The sequence below is a fragment of the Mauremys mutica genome, chromosome 1 (assembly GCF_020497125.1).
Source record: "Mauremys mutica isolate MM-2020 ecotype Southern chromosome 1, ASM2049712v1, whole genome shotgun sequence".
In the NCBI taxonomy this organism is placed as follows: domain Eukaryota; kingdom Metazoa; phylum Chordata; order Testudines; family Geoemydidae; genus Mauremys; species Mauremys mutica.
This window is the reverse complement of record NC_059072.1, coordinates 245,370,969-245,392,830: the sequence shown is the minus strand read 5'-3', so window position 1 is coordinate 245,392,830 and position 21,862 is coordinate 245,370,969. Positions and strand designations below refer to the sequence as shown.

At 45.2% G+C, this 21,862-nt stretch overlaps 1 protein-coding gene across 11 annotated transcripts in view; it reads left to right on the top strand.

The window, feature by feature from the left end:
- Positions 1-596: 596 nt before the first annotated feature.
- Positions 597-21,862, top strand: part of INPP4A (inositol polyphosphate-4-phosphatase type I A) — a 210,632-nt gene continuing 189,366 nt past the window's right edge. For 9 of the 11 annotated variants that reach the window (XM_045005413.1, XM_045005372.1, XM_045005397.1 and 6 more), the window contains exon 1: positions 597-673. The gene's annotated coding sequence lies outside the window, so the exon portion shown is untranslated. The remainder of the gene's footprint in view (positions 674-21,862) is intronic. The other 2 variants (XM_045005330.1, XM_045005349.1) reach the window with 1 other exon arrangement.

Genomic DNA, 21,862 nt, shown 5'->3' with positions numbered 1-21,862 from the left:
GCAGCAGTACTGTCCACAGGCTTGGATGGCCACAGCTTGTGGTGTGGTTGCTGATCACATGTGCTCACTGAAGTGCCAAAGGCATTTGGGTCAGGGAGTGTCTCTTTCTGTACCTTGCACAGCGTGGTGCACTCTACTGGCTCTAAGTAACACAGTGCTGATTGCAGGATAGTGCTCAGCTGCACATTTTGGCTTGCACAAGCCCCCTCCTGTTGGAAGTGCGGGCCTATGTACAGCAGGTGGAGACACAAGAAGCATAAGCGTTGGAAGGAACTAGGGGCGCAGGCACCCCCTGGCTTGAAGTGGTTTCCACCATTTACAGGGTTACAGCTTGGTTCAGGGTCTCTCAGCGCACCGGACACAAGAGGCTCCCGGGCCTGCCGGAGGGGAAGGGGATTTACCCGCCCCGCTGAGCGCCCCTGGGGGCGGTGGCGCCGGCCTGCCGGCGCTGCGGCCGAGGATGCTGTGGCAGGAGCAGCCCTGCAGGGGGCCGAGGAGCCGCCGCCGCCGCGGCGGGAGGAGGGGCCGGGCGGCCTGTGCCGTCACAACCGGGTCGCTGCGGAGCGTGTCGGCGCCGCTGGAGCCGCGGCGGCGGGGCGGGGGCGGCTGAGGAGCGGGGCGCTGCTGCTGCGAGCCGCGTTGGGCGGGAGCGGCTGAGGAGCGGGCGGCGGAGGTAAGGCGGAGGCTCGTTTCCCGGGCTGCCCGCGCCTGCGGATGCCGGGCCCGGGGGGCGGGCGCTGCGCTGCGCTCGGTGCAGCAGCCGCGGGGGCCAGCGGGCGGCAGCAGGACGGGGCAGCGGCCCCTGCTCCGCTCCGCTCCCCGCCGCGCCCCGGCTATGGCCAGGGGACGCTCGGCTCCGCTCAGCCCCTGGCGCTGCTCCCGCGGGCAGGGCCGGTTCCCCGGGGGGCCGGGGGAAGCGCCGCGGTGTCAGCAGCCCGCGCGTGGTGGGGGCGTTTGTGAGCGGGGCTGCGGGTGGTTTCCAGCGCGGCTGCGGCGGTGCCGGTGCCCCAGTGACAGCCCGGGCCCCTGCCTGGAGCCGGCCACGCCGCGCCGCGCCGGGCGGGATGTGACAGCAGCTCGGCTCGTGCCTCAGCTCGGCGATTGGCTGGTGCAGAGACCGAGGGCAGCAGTTTGCAGGGAGGGAGCGAATCCTGATGTGCAAGTAGTAAAAGCAGATCTCCGGGTGTCTGCGCGACAGCTGCCCAGCTGCAGTGCTGTGGGCTAACCTGCAGGCCTGGCGGCTGCTGCTCCTTGTGGGCTTAGGAATCAGGGATGGACTGTCAAGGGCTATGCTGTATTTTCTACCCAAATAATGGGGAATGCTGAGTTTCCCTACTTAATCCTGCGGGCTAAGGTGTTCACATGCAGTATCCATTTTGAACAGGCTTATGATGCTTAATGTTTACTTAACAGGCACTGTTAAGGTCTCTCTCCAATTTCAAAAATCGTTTTCTTCCAAATACCCAGTCCAGCTGTTTGTAGGCCATATTTAATTTTTTCCATGTCAGCATAATTTTGTTTTCTGTATTGTTGATCTTGAGAAATGGGCTACTGTGATCACTATAAAATAGCTGTGCCTAGTGTGTGGTGTTTTTGAGGGAAAAAATAAATGCATATAAATAACTATCTTGCAGACAGATGCAGAACTTAAAAACAGATTTTTGTACTTAACCCTGCCCAGCAATCCATTTGAATTTTTTATTATGTGACATTTGCATTGTCATTTATTTTCATCCATGTTTCTGGGTATTTTATCACAGAACTTGTGCTTTGACATTAGCATGGATACCTCTTTTATTATTTTGTGTAGTGATGTTTGTGTACATGATACTTTACAGGAATACTTGATGACAAGCTCTTTGCACCTGAGGAATTTACAATCTAAATTGTATGTCTATTTTTACAGAAGTACTGTGATCTTAACACTTAGTGTTAAGCTCAAAATGGTACAGTGTGTTGTATCCACCTCCTCTGCAAGTGACTCTTCTGAGTTGGAAGAGCCACCTGATGTTACTCCAGAGCTTGAGTGGGAGGAGTTTCTTTCCATCCAGTGCAACCCCCATTGCTCAAATTGAAAAAAATAAGTTGGAGCAGGGTTCTAATCCCTCATCTGCAAACCAGATTGCTTGCTTGTACCTGGGATGCCATGAGGGCTTTTGTGATCTCTGTCTTTCCAGTTAAGTTATCATGCAAGGGGCAGAAAGAGGCCACAGAATCAGGACTATAGTCATATGGACAAAGAACATGACAAACATGACCCAGGTGGGTGGAGTAGATGATGGAGAGGGAGTACAAAATTTGAGAGATCATACACTTTGAAAGTGGATTAAGCTAAAATGGAAAAAGGCATTCTTCTTCTGGAATACGAGTGTCCACACTGGGAGCTATTCTGGAATATCTTATTTTGCAATAACCATTCTGGTCAATTTCCACATGCAGACAAGCCCTAAAAGGAAGCAGATTGCTTATTTGTTTTGTACATATCTTGGATTTTATTATCCATGTGCAAGAGCAGAATATATCAACAGCGGAGAGCATAAGAACAGCCATACTGGGTCAGACCAAAGGTCCATCTAGTCCAATATCCTGTCTTCCAACAGTGGTCAATGCCAGGTGCCCTAGAGGGAATGAACAAAACAGGTAATCATTAGGTGATCCATTCCCTGTCGCCCATTCCCAGCTTCTGGCAAACAGAGGCTAGGGACACCATCCCTGCCTATCCTGGCTAAAAGCTATTGATGGACCTATCCTCCATCAGTGTATCTAGTTCTTTTTTAATTTTGGTTTTGTAAACCAAAGGGAATGATACAGAGGTGGTTGTATGTGCATTTGATTCAAACTCTTAACTCAGTCTCGTCAGTTGAGGTGAGTTTAAAAGTGCAGGCTGTCCTGGAGAAAACACACTCTTTCCCCTTGTGAAAACAGCTTTATACTTGTGTTTGTCTCAAAGCCTCCTGTTTTTAAAAGCTCACTGTTGAGCTCTGTTTTTCTTCTGAAGCTTCAGTTCAACAGGTTGCTTGGCCTCTGGGAACTCCTAGGTGAATATAAGTCATTTATTTTTCCTCCCAGCGTCTCACTAAACTCAAGACTAGTGTTAAATGCTGGAGGGGAGCTGAGACTGGTGTGGAAATGCAATAGACCTTTACATGTGTATAAACTTCAATATTTTAAAATTTGAAACCCTAGCACTTTGTGTTGGCTAGTCCAAATTTAGACATGGAGTTTGCTGCTGCTCCCTTCCCAGCCAGTAGTACCAGGTTCAGTTAGTTTCTGTTCTAGTACTCTGTTTTCAGCACCTGTGCCATACCTGTTTCCTAGAGACTGACATATGACAGCTTTACACTGGAGTGAATTTGTTTTTAATGATCAAATTTTAATATAATCCCTAATCTGCCCTAGTACCTTTTGAGAATACCAAGAAATAATCATTACAAGGAGTCATTGGAGCTGTACAAGGAAGATGTCTGCCTGATTCTGAACTCTGTGACCAAGATCCCTACAAATTAAATGTTTGCCTAAATCATCCTTACCCAAGAAGTTTCTACAGCACTTTTAAGAGGGATGATAGCAAAACCTTCCAAATCTCTAATGGAGCAAAGAACGTCGAAAGAGTTGACACCTCTACCACTCAAAACGCAGACTGAGAATGGAATTTCAGCCATGTAGCAGGTTCACTCGTGCAGAACTACTTCTGATGACGTCACTAGCGTGCAGTACATTCTAGGCACAGTTCAGATGATGCTGCAGGATCTGACTGTGTGGATAGCAGAGGCTGAAGAACAGGTTTTGGCTTTGGAAGACCAATCCTGGGCTGTACAAGAAGTGGAGGCAGAATCTGCCTGACTCGATAAAAGCCCTGCAGGAGAAAGGGGATACGATCTCAGCACTGTAATATAAGGGTCCTGGCAAGCATGCTAATTCTTTCATTGCATATTGATCAAGCTGCCTTGGGTCACAGACTTTGATCGGGTGCACAGATCATCTGCATCTAAGCCACATTTAGATATCCGAGGATGACAACTGGCAGCTGGGGGGGTCCAGGGAGCAATCCAGAGCAGACAGCCTGGCAAACCTGGAAATAATAGTTTCTCAGTACAGAAATGCTGAAACATTTGCCCTCTACCCGTTCCCCTAATTTGCATAGAATCATAGAAGTATAGGACTGCAAGGGACCTCAGTAGGTCTTCTAGTCCAGTCCCCTGCATTCAAGGCAGGACTACATAATAACTAGACCATTCATGACAGGTATTTTTGAGACTTTCTAAAAGATGGTGTCCTAGCTCCATTCTTATGAACTGCCCTTATCTTGATACTGCAAAAGCTGAGATAAATATGCTGGTTACTGCCCAATATCCTTGATCAACACTTATTGTAAGAGATTGGGAGAGTTCTCCAGTCTCAGAAAATACTTTTGCCAAATATTGTCCAGATTCTGGCTTGGTTTGGTAAGCATAGACATGGGGTAAGTAACCTGGAACAGGTGATGATGTCCATCTCTCAATACTTAGAAGTATCTACTTATTGATAGGACTGGAAACAGCCCCCCCCCCCGCAAAAAAAAAAAGGTAGACTGCTCCAATTTACAATCTCATATAGATTGTGACCTAGGATTGACCTTTTTAAAATTAAAAGATCCTTCTTGAGCCTCCATCCTATACTCTCTCAAGAGGAAAATACTGTTCCTCTTCCATTGATCTACCACTTAGAGGTGAGGCACAGAATCTTGCCCACAATCCTTGGTTCTTGACCTGAGATCAATGATCCATTACTATGCAGTGTGAACCTCTAAAACTGTATTTGCATTTTACACACTCTTCACTCACTGAGCACTATATGGACCACATTTCACTTCTTCCTTTCTCCCTTCTCCGATGGTCTGTCCACTGATGAGCTACGCCCCCTCTTCCTTGGATTTATTATTTAATTGCTATATACCTAACTAAAAGCGCTTAACTAGAAACCATATTTAAAAAATACATGTTGTGGATTAACGTTTTTCAAAAAGTTTTAGAATGGCTGTGTCTGGTCTACAATAACCAGGGAAACAGATTTAAACTGTCTTAGCCTGAACTGTTTTAAAATCATGTTTAATGCTGGTTCTCCAACATGATTTCATCTTCACTGTAGACAAGGTTGTGCTGTTTCCTGTCTGTCTGCCCTGTCTCTCCAGCTTAATACTCATCTGATGCAGTCACAGTGGCCTCTCCATCACCTCCATAACTAGTTCTTTCACTTGTGCTGCCTCACCTATTTGGAAATCCCTTCCTCACAGTCACCATATCATGTGAGTCAGAGCAAAAAGTGAAAAGAGACAAAGAAGAAATCTGATTGAAAACGAAGGGTGGGCAAATAAAATGGGAAAGTCAGAGATGAGTGTGACAGGTCTGGTCACAGAGACCCCCCTTGGTACTGCCACCTGATATGCTGAGACTACCTCTGAGCCCATTTTCCCTGCCAGCTTTGGACTTCAGAACCCTGGCTTGTTGAGCCAGACATGCTAGCCTACTGCAAACACAGACTCAGATCTGAACCATGTCCCCCGAAGCTGCAGGCCTTGACTGAAAACCACTTAGCAGGTTACTTATCTCCAGCACCAAGACACCCCCAATGGGATCCAAACCCCAAATACATGTTTACTCTGTATAAAGCTTATACAGTGTATACTCACAAATTGCCCACCCTCTATAACACTGATAGAGAGATATGCACAGCTGTTTGCTCCCCCAGGTATTAATGACTCTCTCTGGGTTAATTAATAAGCAAAAGTGATTTTACTAAGTATAAAAAGTAGGATTTAAGTGGTTCCAAGTAATAACAGACAGATCAAAGTAAGTTACCAAGCAAAATCAAACAAAACATGCAAGTCTAAGCCTAATACAGTAAGAAACTGAATACAGGTAAATATCACCCTCAGAGATGTTCCAATAAGCTTCTTTCACAGACTGGACTCCTTCCTAGTCTGGGCCCAATCCTTTTCAGGCCAATGTTGTAGTTTATGGCCTTGGTCCAGCAATCACTTACACCCCTGTAGTTACTATCCTTTATTCCGGTTTCTTTCAAGCATCTCTTTAGGGTGGAGAGGCCATCTCTTGAGCCAGCTGAAGACCAAATGGAGAGGCGTCCAGGGCTTTTATAGTCTTTCTCTTGTGGGTGGAAACTCCTTTGTTCTTCTGTGTAAAATCACAGTAACGAGATGGACTTTGTAGCCACCTGGGCAAGTCACATGTCCATGAGTGATTCAGCTTTTTGCAGGCCAATGCCATTGTTTACATGATAGTTTGAACATTCCCAGGAAAGCTCAGATGTGGATTGGCATCTCCCAAAGTCCATTGTCAGTTAAGCGTTTCTTGATTGGGCACTTACTCAGAATAGGTCTTTCTCAAGAAGCTGACCAAATGCTTCATTGATGCTACTTAGAATCAAACACATTGCGCTACAAGTGCATAGCCAATATTCATAACTTCAAATTAAAAAATGATACATACAGCATAATCATAACCAGCAAATTACAACCATTCCATAGACACCTTACTTGACCTCCTTTGTACAAGATTTGGTGCAACTATAGGACCTTGGTTACAGCAATGATCTATATGGTCACAGTTCATGTCAATAGTGCCACAATGAGCATTGTAAATAAAAGGAGCAACTAAGAGGATGAGGCTGACTTTGGCTTTAGAGGGATAATACAGATACAGCTGGCTCTTGTCGTTTGCATTGCACTATAATTAGGTTACCCAAAACAAGAGTCTGGCAGACTAACTCCTCAAGCACTTGCCTGGATCTTGTCTCTGTGCTGTCCTCATTCCTCTTCAGAAATTAAGGTTCAGTCATGTTGGTTCAATCAATACAGAGTGGTTGAGCATGCTTGGCTCCTATTTCCACTTATTTCCATTAAAGCAGATGCTTTTCTATCTCTTAGAGAGGAAAGGAAGTTACCAACTGTCCAGAAATATTAGTTAGCACTTTCAAAATTATTTTGAAGCTGGAGATAGAATGAAGGTATAATCTAACCAGGAAGAGGGATTCCCCCCTTCTAGCCCATTGCATACTCATCACTAAATGTCTGCCAGTTTGGATAGCTCAGCACCCACACTGTTTAGCAAATACATAATAAATAATGAACAAAGTGGGATAGTGTGCTCTAAGGAGCATAGTAATTACTTAAGTAAGCAACTTTTATTAAATATGAGAGAATAACAGTAAGGTTGTTTTTTGTTTTTTTTTAAGTATTAATCAAGTTGGAGAGCTTGTAGGAGCAGGATTTTATATGCACTATGAGAATTAATGTATGATTTGATTTCATCCTGCCAGCCACTCTTTTTGAATAGCAGAAAAGAATGACAGACCAGAACAATCCTTATGACTGATTATGGTCATCCTTTTGTTTTAGGATAAGTTATAATATCTACTATGCTTTCCTATATGTATTACAAATAAGGCACTCTAGTTAAATATACATTTATTTGTTTTAAGGTTTAGTAAGTAAGAGACAGGATCTTGTATTGTATCTATGTTAAGGAGATTAGAGGAATGGTGAGGGCCTGAAGCCCCAATGTGAATTGTTTTAGTTATAAGATTTAGCAAGGCTTGATTTACAATGTATTCTGCTGAATATACAATACTGCTGTCTGTGTACCTTTGAAGGTTTCTGTAAGAGATTGTTTGTGTAAATGAGGAATGCATGCATCAGGAAAAGATAAGGTGTGAAAACCATCACTAATGTCCAGATGGTCAAGAAAAAGTGAGACTTGGAAAAACCAGGAGACAGTCAGAAAACATCCATTGTATCCGATGCTAAACATGTTAGCAGCATTGACGATCTCAGAGGTGAGGCAGGCACCCCCAAGGTGAGATAACAAATAGGAGATAACAATGGGAAGCCTGACAATAACCATCTAATGATACCACTTAAGGACTAATGGTTACAGGATGACATTGCAAAATTCATGGACTCAAATGGGAATTTACAACTATAAAGCTGGGGTGTTTTGTCATGGAACTCTGGGTTCAGTCCTGCAAAGCCTCGGAGCATCGGATTGAGACAGACAGAGCCCAGCTCCTCACTCGTGCTCAATCTAACTGGCCATTAGATTGACTCGAGATACAACAGACTGGTAACTATAAACATCAACTAGCAGGACTCTGTGTGTGTGTGTGTGTGTGTGTGTGTAACTAAAAAGCATATGCCAACTGTTGTATTTTCAATAAATGCTGCATATTTGCCTTCTCCTATAAAAGATCCTGTGTGCTTTGTATGAGCATAACAGGTTTACCTTAGGTGGAAGAATTGTTTATTTAAATGTGTAAATCTGACCTATAATATCCATTTTGGTTGCTCATAATGCATTAATAAATACGTTTGTGTTCCTGAGGTTTCCTTGGATAGCAGGTTGCATGCACCCGTATGTCCAGTAATCAATACTATTCTCATAAACAGTGAAATCTCATTAAGACAAACTACTAAAGAAATGGGATACATTTATTTAGAAGAGGACCGTTGATATTCTTGTGGTGTCTTGCATATTGATAAGAATATGTACCTCTCAGTTGTCCTGCATTTATCATGACAGCCACGTCTGCAGTTCTGTCATGCTGACAGTGAGGTCTGCGGTGTGAGAGTTGACTGTCTCTAATTGCTGTCAGTTCTGCACACATGTTGCAGACAAATGTAGTGGAGCAGTCCAGACCCAGCAGAGTGGCAAGGAACAGCCCTCCCATACTGTGGCTAGAACAGGAGTAGGAAGGGATAGACTATAGAGAGAGGAGAAATGAAGGACAAGGGAGGTAGAAGACATGGGGCACCTGGGAAATAAACCCATAATTCTCCTCCCACAGTTTCTTTTTGTCTCTCGGGGCTCAATGCTGGAGTCTTTGGAGATTGTAATTTGTGATGGGATGGACAGTGCACGAAGGGTTTAATAGTCCTGCAGATGGCCTGTAGTTGGCCTAGATCCACAACTTCTCCCAGGAATATCAAGTCTGGAGGCGATAAAAAGAGAGGAAGCAGATTTCTAAGCTGGTCTTTCCCGACAGAGGGGTCTGGGCATAGGCTGATCATCAGCCCTGAGTGAGGATCCCTAGAAGCAGCCTTAGACTAGAGTTTTTCATCTGTTTGGTTGTTAATAAAAGTCGAACAGCAGGAAGAGGGTGAACTTGGATCCTAGGTGGGGTGGTGGTCAGTGTCTTGGAGCAGTTAGGGAAAGGCATCTGCTCACACACACAGATGTCTTTGTTGTTGTTGGGAAAATATATTTCCCCACACATACAATACAATTATGTGTAGCATTTTAAGAATAATTATACATTACACTTTGCACCCTAATGCATCTGATCCTTGGCAGTGTATGTGCAAAGATTCAACAAGAATTTAAATTTTTATTTTTACAGTTGACCCTAACTTTGCTTGGCAGCATATTTAGAATGAGGTAGGGCAGTTTGTAGATGAGTAGTTACAGATACAGTGAAGTAAACCACATTGTATCCTAAACTTATGAACTATATCTCTACTTGTTTGCAAACACTTCTACAATGTATCATTTTCTTGTTTTTTTCCCTCAGTGCTAAGAAACAAATACTAATCTTATATTTGAATAAGCTGTTTGCAGAGTAATACCACTCCATATAAGCAGGCTTTCCTGTAGTACGTACAACTCCAAAGCTAAGGTGTAACATACACAGATTGAATTTGGTGACCGGCATTTCTCCTGGAGGGAATTTTCTAATGCATAACCTATAAATCACCAAGAATAATAGCAGTCAGAGAACTATTAGCTTTGCCAAGGACGTGTTCTGCTACTTAGCGCCTTTGCATTGGGGAAAAGTGTAGTACCTTTTTACTGCTAATGATGAGGTATTGTCTTTCTGTGGTCCTATAGCTCAAGATTGCTTCCATTTAAAGCATTAACCATTGCTAGTCTGTGTGGTGTGGATGTAGACTTCGTAAGTATTTTCACAAATAACCTCCAAGAATGAGAGGTATAGTGAAACTTTAATATTAGCAAACTGCATCAAGTGAACAGCTTTTCATCAGGCTTTTTAATGTGTGTCTGCCTTAGTGCCCTGTTCATTCTCTTCCCCACTCTCTTTGCATTTGTCCAATATGTATGGAATGGACTTTCTCACGTTGTTCATTCACATCGCACTTAAAAAAACAAACAAAAAACAAAAAACAGTAACAGAAGACACGTCTTCTCTGATGCCCTCAAGAACTGAATTAATAATGAAGGATGGGGAAAACTAAATTGTCCCATATTCGTAGATTTCTCAGTGCAGCCTGTCTATGTATGTAATCTTTAAACTGTAAGCTCCTTTGGGCAGGAACTGTCTTTATTTTGATGCACGGTATAGTGCTGAGCTCACTATTGCTGCCAAACAAAGTGGATTATATACCATATTTCATAGAATGTCAAGGTTAGAAGGGACCATTGTCAGACTAGATGATCACTTCCTGCAGAACACAGGCCATAGCACCTCACCCTGTAATTCTTGCATCAAGTCCATACATTCTGGTTGAACTAGAGTATCGCTTTTAAGAAAGACACTGAATCTTTCTTTCTTTAATTTGCATTTTTAAATATACAGCCACTAAATTGTCTGACCCTAACAATGAGTGCAATGACCAAACATTACTTGAGGAAAAACAAAAACACATTTTGATAATTAATGTGAATATTGTGAACTTTTAATGGAGAACACACAGGGACAAGCACTTTAAGTTTCTAATTTGTCTGTATCTAGAAGGCAATTTCTGTGAAGAAGGTGTTGGAAGGAAGGGCAGCAATGTAGTGGTTTAGTTTTGAAATTATATGTTGGCGGCAACTAGAATTGACACTAATGCAAAAAATTTCTGTTTGTGTTTTGAAATGCTCATTATAAGGCCTCTTCATGTAGCTTTTCATGAAACATGAACATTATTCGGTATGAATTCAGTCAGCTAAAAGCTGTATTTTCACCATAGGGTGAGGCTGATAAGTACTAGTGTGTTGACAGTTCTGCCGGAAGTCTTCTGTGTGTCAGTATTATTTAAACAAACACTATAGCATTTTTTTAAAGAATATCTCATGTCAAATCCTGTGGAAATGTTACATGTAGCACTCTAGCACACTTTCCTAGTATGGTTTATATGTTAAAAGAGGAATTATTTTGTGGACCCTGTACCCTTCCAGTCATGATTCTGTGGACCCATACCCCTTTTTTTCACAATCATATAACACCCAATAGACAGTTACATGAAAAAATATTGCTAGGGAAGTAATGTGTTTAGCTGTCTTTAAAACCAGTTTAACAGATGGAAACCAGGAGCAGGAAGCCAGTAACATGGGACTATTCTGCTCTCTGTGAATCATGCACCTGAATAAAATTGTGGCTACCTGGGGTTTTGTGCTCATCATTATGCTGCACCTTATGTCGACTTGGAACTTCATAGGGATAGTAGGGTTAGAATTTAATTCCTGCCCCAAAATCATAGGCCACTGTCACTTGAGCGCAAGGATTCTGGGAATGTTACAGAGTTGAGGGCAGAGTAGAAGGCAATGCTGTACATGCAAGTTAGCCAGTTCGCTAAGGTAGTAGTGAGACACTGGGTTTTTATCCTTTGTGATAACTTACATCTTTATCACATACAAAAAACTCCTGTGTTAATAGAACATTGTCAAGGTTGCAAAGTCAAACATCAAAAAGTTAGGCCATATCAGAATTAGGATGGCCATTGCAAAGTCAAGGTTGTATAACTCATCTCCAATAACCCGTTTTACTTCATCCATGGTGCCTTTTGTTGCCTGTTTCATCGCTCAGTGTGTTTCTAATGCAAAGACGATTGGTAGTAGCACACACCCTTGTCTAACTCCAGGCACAATATCAAATTACTCTCCCAGGCCTGCATCCGATTATACTGCTCATCTACTTCCATGAGCTTGTCTGGGATCCTGTAGCTAGCAATATTCCACTGGGTGTCGAATGCTTTCTTAAAGCCAATACATTTGATTAAGGTGTGCTTTTGCCAAGCAGCAGCTTTTTCGATGATCTGTCAAAGAGTGAATATCTGTTCACAACATGATGTACCTGGATGGAACCCAGCCTATTCTCATAATATTTCATCTGCTTCATTCTGTTCAGCATAACGGTGCCCAATACTTTGCCTGAGGTTGGTAGCAGTACAATAGCTCCCAGGTTCATTCACCCTTTTAGTCAATGACACTGTGATACCATCTTTTGAGTCTTGTGGCACTTGTTCTTTCACCAATGTTTCATTACTGTGTTAAGTTGTGTACTCAGAATTTGCCTCCTGTCTTTACTTGAATTCTTTTTCCCCTGTTTGAGGTCTTTGATGGTTGCTTTAATTTCATGAAATGTTATTGGTCCCTCTTCTATTTCTAATTTAGTATTGGCATTTCTCTTAAACCTGAGCATGATCAAACCCGAGCAGTTTAATATGGAATGGAAATTTTTGCCATTGTCTGGCTAGTTCTTCATGCATTTTCAACATCTGTACCCAAGAGTCCCTGGTGAGCATCACCTGTGACTGTCTGGCTCTTCCTGAGAGATCTATCACTGTTCTATAGAGCTGCTTGACATCTCCCCTCTGTGCTGCTTCCTCTGCCTCTTCAGCCTTCTCCTGAAACCAGTTACTTCTATCTTACCTGAGTCTCCTCTTTATTTCTTTGCTGTCTTCTCTGTATGTGCCACTGGGTAGCAACAGGATGTCTCCCTTGTTCTGTAGGGCATACACATTGCAACCACCTGAGCTTTCTTTGATCTCCTTATTTGATATTTTCTGTGGTGTCCCGCTCTGTCAGCTCGCTTACTCTCACATTTGTTATTTTGTCTTTCCCTGAAATGGAGCCAAAAACCCAAGTATGGCAGATCTCAATGAAAGCTGAGATCTTGTGACATTGAATTCTAATGACCAAATCTGTAACAAAAGTAAGTACATGGAATGTATGTACTTTGTATAGTCTAGGAAAGTTGGCACAGGTTACTTGAGAAATGAAAAAAGTACCATCTAACCATACTTGGTGTCAGTGAAACGAGATGGCCAGGAAGTGGGAAGATGGTGTGTGATGGTGCTGCAATCTTATACAGTGGAACCTCGATTATCTGATTGGGGCCATGTCGGATAACCAAAAATCCAGATAAACTGGAGAATGAGTGGTAGGGCCCAGGTTGTCAGCCCCGGGCAGTGGGACTCCTGCTGTCGTGCTGACAGCTGGAGCCCCAGGCAGCTGGTGGTTCGGTTAATACAGAGAGCTGGATAATGGAGGCTTGGTTAAACAGTTCTGCTGTACTTGGGATGTGGAATGGACAGAAGAGGTGTAATTATGTTTGATAACATCACAACAAAGCCTCTGCTGGCTTGGGAGCCAGTGAACAACAGAATAACAGCCAGGCTGCAAACAAGACACATCAAGCATGCAATAATCCGAGTATATGCACTCACAAAAGCAGTAGGTGACAGTGAAAAGGATGCATTCTCTGCACAGGTGCAGCAAGTATTTGATGTGCCTAACCATGACATTAACTTGATAGGCAACTTCAGTGCACAAATTGGCAATAGCTCTATTGGCTGGGAAGGCAATTTGGGCACAACAGCAGAAGGCATCCAAACTGATATGGCAAACAGTTCTTGAATTTCTGTGGCACGAACAGCCTAAAGGTAGGAGGCAGTCTCTTCTAGCAGAAGAGGATTCACAAGGTCACATTGATATCGCCAGGCAATGTGATTGTCAGCCAGATAGATCATGTGTTTATAAATAAGAGATGGAGGTCTTTTTGGAGGGATATCAGAGTAAGCAGAGGAGCAGATGTTGGCTCAGATCATTATCTTTTAGTGGGTACATTACAACTTCAAGTAAAAAAGATCACAAAGCTGGACAATGAGAGTGTTTATAGCAATAGAGAAGTTCAAGGACAAAGAAATGCAGATCAGATTCCAGATTGTATTTAGCAACCATTCCAGTGTTTTACAGGACCAGGCTAATGAAAGTTTGGAGGACACAGATGGTCAGATTGGAAGAAGATGGTAGTTGAGATAGCAGAGGAAGTAGTGAGCCACTGAAGATGCATGAATTATATCTGGGCCCTGGGCAGTGATTGACTAGTGGAAAGCTATGAAGGCAAAAAAGGAACTGTCAAAACCCTTAGATGTGTATGCAAAGTGCTTAGGGACGTGGATTTAAAATAACAGAAACTTGTATGCCTGTTTCCCTTATCTACTTGCAACCTCGATCCAGTTTCCAAGCTGGCAGAACTAGCCTGTGCAGTTTACAGTCTGGACCCTCTGTGTGTGTCAGTCAGTTTGTCAGCGTTTTCATTGCCACACTCGGCCACCTCCTTGTCCTAATTTCCTTCCCTCCCCCTCCCCCTCCCCCCCTGGGCTTCTTGTCTGATCTGTGTCACCATTCTCACCCGTCAAGGCTTCTCATCCAACCTCAAGCCACCCCGACCTTCTCCATGAGTCTGTCTCCCAGTCTCTTTGCTCATGCAATCCTAGTTCTCCTCTGTTTAGCAACTCTACTGGTTCCTCTTCCCAATCTCTCCTACACGCCCCAGCTTCTTGTTCAATCCCAGTTTTCATCACAGGCTCCTTGTGTAACTAGTTTCAGTCTCACCTTCAGTTCCCAGGCACAGTTCCTTTCTCCCCTTCCCTCCATCCAGTTCCAGTCTCACCAGACTCCTCACCCCAATCTACTCCTTTCCCTTCTCCTGATCTGGCTTTGTCCCCTCTGCATTCAAATCAGATGGCTTCTTCCTTCACGTTGAGTGTGTGTGTGTGTGTGTGTGAACTGCAGTTTTTTTCAGTGGCTTATAGTGTGTCTAAATTTGGGCTGATTTCCCCTGGGATGTCAAAGGGCACCTCCCTGACACACAGGCCACCCTCCTCACCCTTGCCAAATTTCAAATCCCTGCTCTGTTGTGTAGGGGCATTAGATCATTTCAAAGAAAAGGTCCCAATAATTTTTTTAAACAGACAAAATAATGTATTATTTCCTAGCTTTGTTCTCAGAAAGAGGCTACAGCTGAACCATTTTGGCATGGAAAACTTCAGCCCACATGGTTAAAGTTTGCCAAAGTTATAGGCAATTGAAAATAGAGTCTTGTAATGGGAAGTGTTAGGCAACCTTAATAATGATACCTGTAGTGTGCATTGGTGAGAACACAAAGGCCCCTCCCCCTTTTGTTAGGTGCCATGGGAACAATAAAGAATGTAAAGTGCAGGATCTCTGCGTTATGTCCCATGTCATAACATCTTCCACTGGCTCCTCCACTCTCCCCAAAACAATAACACATGGCACTGTGAGCAGCACAGAGTCTCTGAACACCATGGAAAAACATTTTGTTCAATATGAACTCAGATACAGGTGCTACCAAATGAACTGCCAACAGTATCTAGGCCAGACCTGCACAACATACGGCCGGCCCGCGGAGCCTCACTGTGCGGCCCGCGGGGGGATTCTGAATCCCCCGCACATGGCGCTCTGCGAGCACCCCAGAGACCTTTGAATCCCAGCCGCGGCGGGGAATCAAAGGGCTCTGCGCTGCCCGCAGCGGAGGGCAGCCCAGAGCCCTTTGAATCCTGGCCCGCGGCCGCTGATTGCCCCCTCCACGGATCCCTGCCCTAACTGCCCCCCAGGACTCCCAACCCCTATCTAACACCGCTGGTCATTGTCCCCTGATACCCCTCTCCCAGGACCCCACCCCCTATCTAAATGCCGCTGCTCCTTGTCCCCCAATTGCCCCCTCCTGAGACCCCTGCCCCTTGGGACCCCAGCCCCTATCTAAGCCTCCCTTCTCCTTGTCCCCAACTGCCCCCTCCTGAGATTCCCCCCCCCCAACTTCCCCTCAGGATCTCACCCCCACCTGTCCCCTGATGAACCTCTGAGGCTCCCATGCCTATCCAACTTCTGCCTGTCCCCTGACTGCCCCCCCGAACCTCCGCCCCATCCAACCCCCCCTTCTCCCTGTCCCTTGACTGCCCCCTGGAACTCCCTACCCCTTCTCCAACCCCCAGCCCCCTTACCGTGCCACTGAGACCAGCGTGTCTGGCTCCATGCAGCTCCAGACACATGGCTGCTCCCCCCGCGGAGCCTACAGCCCCCCGTCCCAGCACCTGTCTTCCAGATTTGAACACCTCAAAATTCAGGAGTGCTCAAGATCAGTTTGGGCAGCTGTTACTTCATTTCTCCCAAATCAAATATACTGATCCACTGTAACTTGCTGTAGAAAAAGTAGGATAAAATTGAGCAAGAAATGCTTATTAGGACTGGAATTGCTATTTTCAACAGCCATTTTCCTTTTAAACAAACAAAAAGGCGACAGTGATATTGCATTGGCAAATTCCCCATAGAAAGAAAGAGTGGAACAAAAGAATAATAAAGGCACCTCAACTTTTCCTCATTTATGGAGGACAGTCTTATAATATGCATCCAGATATCCTCCAATCACACAAACTGAAAATTGTTCCACTTTACTGCAGCTCTGTAACCATATGGGAACCAATCCTGTCTGTGTTTTGTGCACATCCAAAATTCCTGCTGAATGACCCACCCTGGGAGTGAGTTACCAGTGACCCAGGGCTGGGGCGGCAGGAGGTGTGGTGGGGGCACTGGTGGGGGGGAGCCCAGGGGTGGGGCAGCAGCGGGGTGGGGGGAGGGCACTGGTGGGGAGGAAAGGGGGAAGCCCAGCGCTGGGGCGGCAGGGTGTGTGGGTGGGTGGGTGGGTGGGTGGGGGGAGAGCCCAGGACTGGGGCAGCAGCAGGGTGGAGGGAGGGCACTGGTGGGGAGGAAAGGGGGAAGCCCAGCGCTGGGGCTGCGGGGGGTATGGGTGGGGGGAGAGCCCAGGACTGGGGCAGCAGGGGGGTATGGGGGGGAGCCCAGGGCTGGGACGGGGGGCAGCCAAATTTTTTTTTGCTTGGGGCAGCAAAAAACCTAGAGCCGGCCCTGCCGGGTTCCCCCAGCCGCTGGAGCCCCGGGCCCTTTAATTTGCCCCTGAGGGCTCTCAGCCACCTCTTCAGCTGGGAGCCCCTGGTTGATTTAAAATAAAGTATCACCTCCCCATCCCCAACCTTCCTTTTTGGCCCACAGCTGTTTTGGTGGGGTGGCGCTGGGGAAGGAGGGTTTGTTTCTGCAGGCCTGGGCGGCCCTGGGGTGGGGTGTTTCTGCGGGGCCGGGAGGTTTCGGCCCTCAGCTGTTTTCTTTGGAGGAATGTGGCCCTCGCCGCTTTATGAGTTGTGCAGGCCTGATCTAGGCTTTCGATCATTCAAATAATGAACTGGTCTGATCCTGCTTAGCTTATGACACCTGACAAAATTGTAGCCTGAGGGAATAGACCTTTATTTCATTCTGTAAGTAAAATTAAAACTCTTGAACATTTCAAATAGTTGCAAGAAGAAAATTCACAAGGAATAGTTGATTTTTTTTCTATATTAACTTGGCATGGTTTAGCCCCTTATGTTTTAGCCCAATTAAATATTTCACTTTCCAAGAGGAGTTGGTAAGAACTATATTTCTATTAAGATTACTTAATATGTAGGGGTACCTATTACATTACAATAAGAAGGCCTTCAACACAAGATTTAAATTCAAGTTTCCTGCTACATTTTGTGAAAGGTTCTATGTTAAACCTAGATAGAGTTTTCATGTTGCTTTCTATGTGACACTGTCTCAATATCTAAAGTGTTCTGTACTAAATACACTGAGGTCAGGCTACAACTCTGTTCTCTCCTGGCAGGAAGGCTTCTTGGAAACACAATCTGTTATGCCCAGAAAGATGTCTCATTCTTGTCTATGTAATATATAAAAAGCTAGCAGAGCGAAATATAATTAATAAGAAATGTAAAAGTGGTCTCCTGTACTAAATGAATCCTGTGCTGAGAGTGCTGGGTGGATTTGTGTTATGGTTGCCAGCCCTGCAGGATTGTCCTGGAGTCTCCAGGAATTAAAGATTAATCTTTAGTTAAAGATTGTGTCCTGTGATGAAACCTCCAGGAATACATCCAACCAAAAGTGGCAGCCCTAATTCATATTGTTAACTGATTAAACTTTGAGAGAATTTCAGTCATTCAGTAAAAAATTATATAATGTTTATGAATCAGATTGTCTTGATTGGATAAAATGTTCAGTAATTCTGTTTTCTCAGCTAGTCAAAATGCAGTAGCCCAGGAATGGTAGAAGGCCCATTGTCTCTAGGTACTGTGGGAACCTGTTGATTTCAGGGGGAATTGAGGTGTTCAGCACTCTGTAGTATTGGGTCCAAAATTAGCAACGGCATCAACATTTATTAGATAGGATGGCTAGACTTATAACAGTGATTTGGCAGAGCATAAATAAAGCCATTATAAAAATATCACAGGCTCAACTAGAGCTTTAAATTAGCTATCTGTACGTGCAGGGAATTGCATTGCTTTTCAGTGCCACTGCAATGCCACTTATCTCCAAGCAGGATAATCCTGCCTGGGGAGAATAGGCTCCTGCTGAGCAAGGGTCTCTGCTCCCGCCCCTGAGTAGCTGCCAAGCCAATCTCCTACGCACACAGTTGTTACAGAAGAGCTACTCTAGAGACGCAGTGTGAGGCACATGCAATGGGAGACAATAAGTGGGGTGCAAATGGAAAGAGATACGATGGAAGACGCAAGCTTTTTAATCAATCTTCCTCATTGGAAAGTACCAGTGGTTTGGGGTTGATATCCCTCCTCACAGGGTATGTCTACAATACCCGCTGGATCGGTGGGCAGCGATCGATCCAGCGGGGGTCAATTTATCGCGTCTAGTTGAGATGTGATAAATCGACCCCCCTCTCCCTCCGAGCGCTCTCCCGTTGACTCCTTTACTCTGCCGCCGTGAGAGGCGCAGGCAGTCTCGACGGGGGAGCGGCAGTAGTCAACTCACCGCAGTGAAGACACCGCGACGAGTAGGTCTAAGTATGTCAACTTCAGCCTCGTTATTTACGTAGCTGAAGTTGTGTAACTTAGATTGATTTCCCCCCCCCCTCTCCCTCCAGTGTAGACCAGGCCCCACACACACATGCTAAAGCCCCATCTTGTGATCTGAGACTACTTTGCTTCCTCACTTTTGTAGCAGCAGGTGACAGTTAGCTTGTCCCAACATTTTGCTAATAAATCTTATTTCTTACTTAGCCAAGAGAGTTATAAATTTCAGGGGGCCAAACATGACACAAGCAGAAAAATGCTTCATTTTCCTGCTTTATCTCCACTGCTGTGCTCTAAGGCAATTTACAGATTCCCCTGTGGGAGAATTACATCTTTGCTGCCCATGCACATAGCACTTCCCTGTAGGTTATAACTTGCCTGCAGTGGAAGTTTCTCCCTTGCCCCCATTAGTCAGTTAATCAGTCAGTTGATTCTTACAGTAGTAAATCTGGATGTTCCCATTGTTCATGTGACTGTCCAAGGATAGACAAAAGGAGATGGGGTTGACCCTAATGGCCTTAGTGGCAGCCTGTTGGGGTTAAGTGGCTTGGCAGATGCAAACAAAAGGAACAGGAACAACATGTAGCTGAAAATCCCCCTTTTTTGGTCCTTAAAATAAAGTTTCTATGCGGCAACAATGTGTGGGGAATTTTGCCTCTTTCTTTCCAGACAGACACAAAAGGAGCCCAGGGCTGTGCCCCCGGCCCCCCAGTCTTTGATAAGCCATGTGTGGCAGGCAGGCAGGTAAGCATGTTTAAAAAGAGGAGGGATGGATGCAATGGAGAGTTTGTCAGAGATAAGGAAATCCTCTCAAACTGGCCTTCATTTTAGCTGCAGAATTTTAATAAGGGGCTTCCACAAGCCCCCTCTAGCACAATACTGGATTAACCCCTTGAAGTTAGCTCTTGGATCCCATCAGGATATTGCCAGGAGTAAGCCACCTCTTTTCTAATCTATAGTTTTCTGTCACTTGTCTTTAACAGACAGCTTTTACTGCACTTATAACTGACGTATTGTACAGCTGAATTGCTCTAGCAAAAAGGAAATAGTGGATTTAAATCCATCACCAGATAATGCCTCTTAGCCACTAAGGGTGTAATAGCCCTCAGCCCGTTGTTCAGTTTCTGTTGGGTGATCTGCTTTTGTATGAAGAAGGCAAAATGCAGATGCATGTGTGGTCAAATTAGCTAGCCATAGAGATGGTTATAATTCCTTAGAACAGGGTTACCATATTTTAAGTTCCCAAATAGAGGACACTGCTGGAGAGAGGAGGAGGTGGGGGGTGCTGGAGAGGGTATTTGGGAGCTGCAGGAGAGCGTACCTGCGGCCTCTCTCTTGAAATGAGTGGCAGTGTTGCTCCATGGCAGGGCGGCTAGCACAGGCTCAGGACACAGCACCAGCCTATCAGTCAGCACCTCCCTGTGGGCCTCTCCCCCTCCCCAGGGCAGGGAGTTGGGGCCTGTCCCTGTCACCCTCCCGGCAGGGCTCTGAGACCCCACAGCAGGGTAGGCAGCCTGGCTGAGGGGCACTTGGCAGCTCTGCTTAGCTGGTGGGCAGGGTCGGGCTGGGCAGGGTCAGCAGCTGCATATGCAGAGGAGGGACCAATTGGGGCAAAGAAACAGCTCTTTCTGATCTGCAATGAACAAGGAAAAATCCCAGACATTTCTTCATATTTCAAAAAGCCACCTGGATGGAGATCAGAGGATCAAAAAAGAGGTCATGTCTGGGATTTCCCAGATGTATAGTAACCCCTTAAAACAGTATCTTCCTTTCTCCATGGCGGGTCTGACTAGCTGGGCTTGCTGGAGGGGTGGCTGGTGAAGGAGAGAATGCACCTCCCTGGGAGCTGCAGCATGGGAGCAGAGTTCCTCTTGAGTGACCGTTCTGCCAGGGCCACTCTGATGGCTCTCAGCTTGGGAACGTTGATGTGCATTTTTCTCTCTTTGTGGCATCATCATTCGTGGCTATTTCTTGTTCCCTGGGTAAGCTGGTCACACCTCAGGCTGGCATCTCTAGTTTGATTATGATCCTGTCTGGGTTTTGTTGTTGGAAGCGGGGTCAGGGGGTGGGAGGGGTTCTTTGAAACTGTTGGGCTCTGAGAGCCTCTGTGGAATGACTTGTTGGCTGGAGAGTGTTCGCCTGCAAGCCCCAAATGAAAAACAGGTGTTGAATAATCCTCTTATCACCAGTTGAGGTTGCAGGACTTGGCTTTTATTTGTAACAGGTGAAGGAGAATGTGGGGAATGTTATGTTAACACCACTGCCAACCCTCTGCTCAAAAACCATGAGTCGAGCCCCAAAAATTCATGAGTGGCTTAAAAATAATACATCTTGGGTTCTTTATTAGCATCCTGGCTTTTGAGCCAATAGGGTTCACTAAAGTCACATTTTCAAGCTCTTTTCAACAACCATGAAGGCCAAAAGGCTTATTTTTTAAAATGAAAGCTGAGAGTCGTACTTAAAGCATGATTCCAGGATCTTGGGCTTTAAGAAAAACCCCAAATATTGTGCGACTCAGTAACATTATGAACTGAGGCAACACTGAAGATAACCATTCTCGAGTATAGAGGAAGGGCTGGGAATTCTACCAAATCTGTCCATTTCTGGGTTTTCTGGAGTGCCCATCACTGTAGTGTTTAAGCCTGTGTCCCTTTGATAGTACGAATGCACCTTTCTTGGGCTCCTAAAAATGTGCAAATTCATACAGTGGGCGGTGGTGACTCTGACTTGTACATGATTCACTGCTTTAGGTGTTCATGATGCACAATTATGTACAAGCTGCTGATCTGGACTGGGGAGTAGACAGTAATATCTACCCATATTGATTCAGTCAGGGAAACACTTGGAAAGTGTTTTGAGGGATTAGTAAAGAGTGCAGTAAGGAACAGACCCTCCAGGGGAGTCCCAGGAGTAGAACAATATGGGGACTCTGAGTGA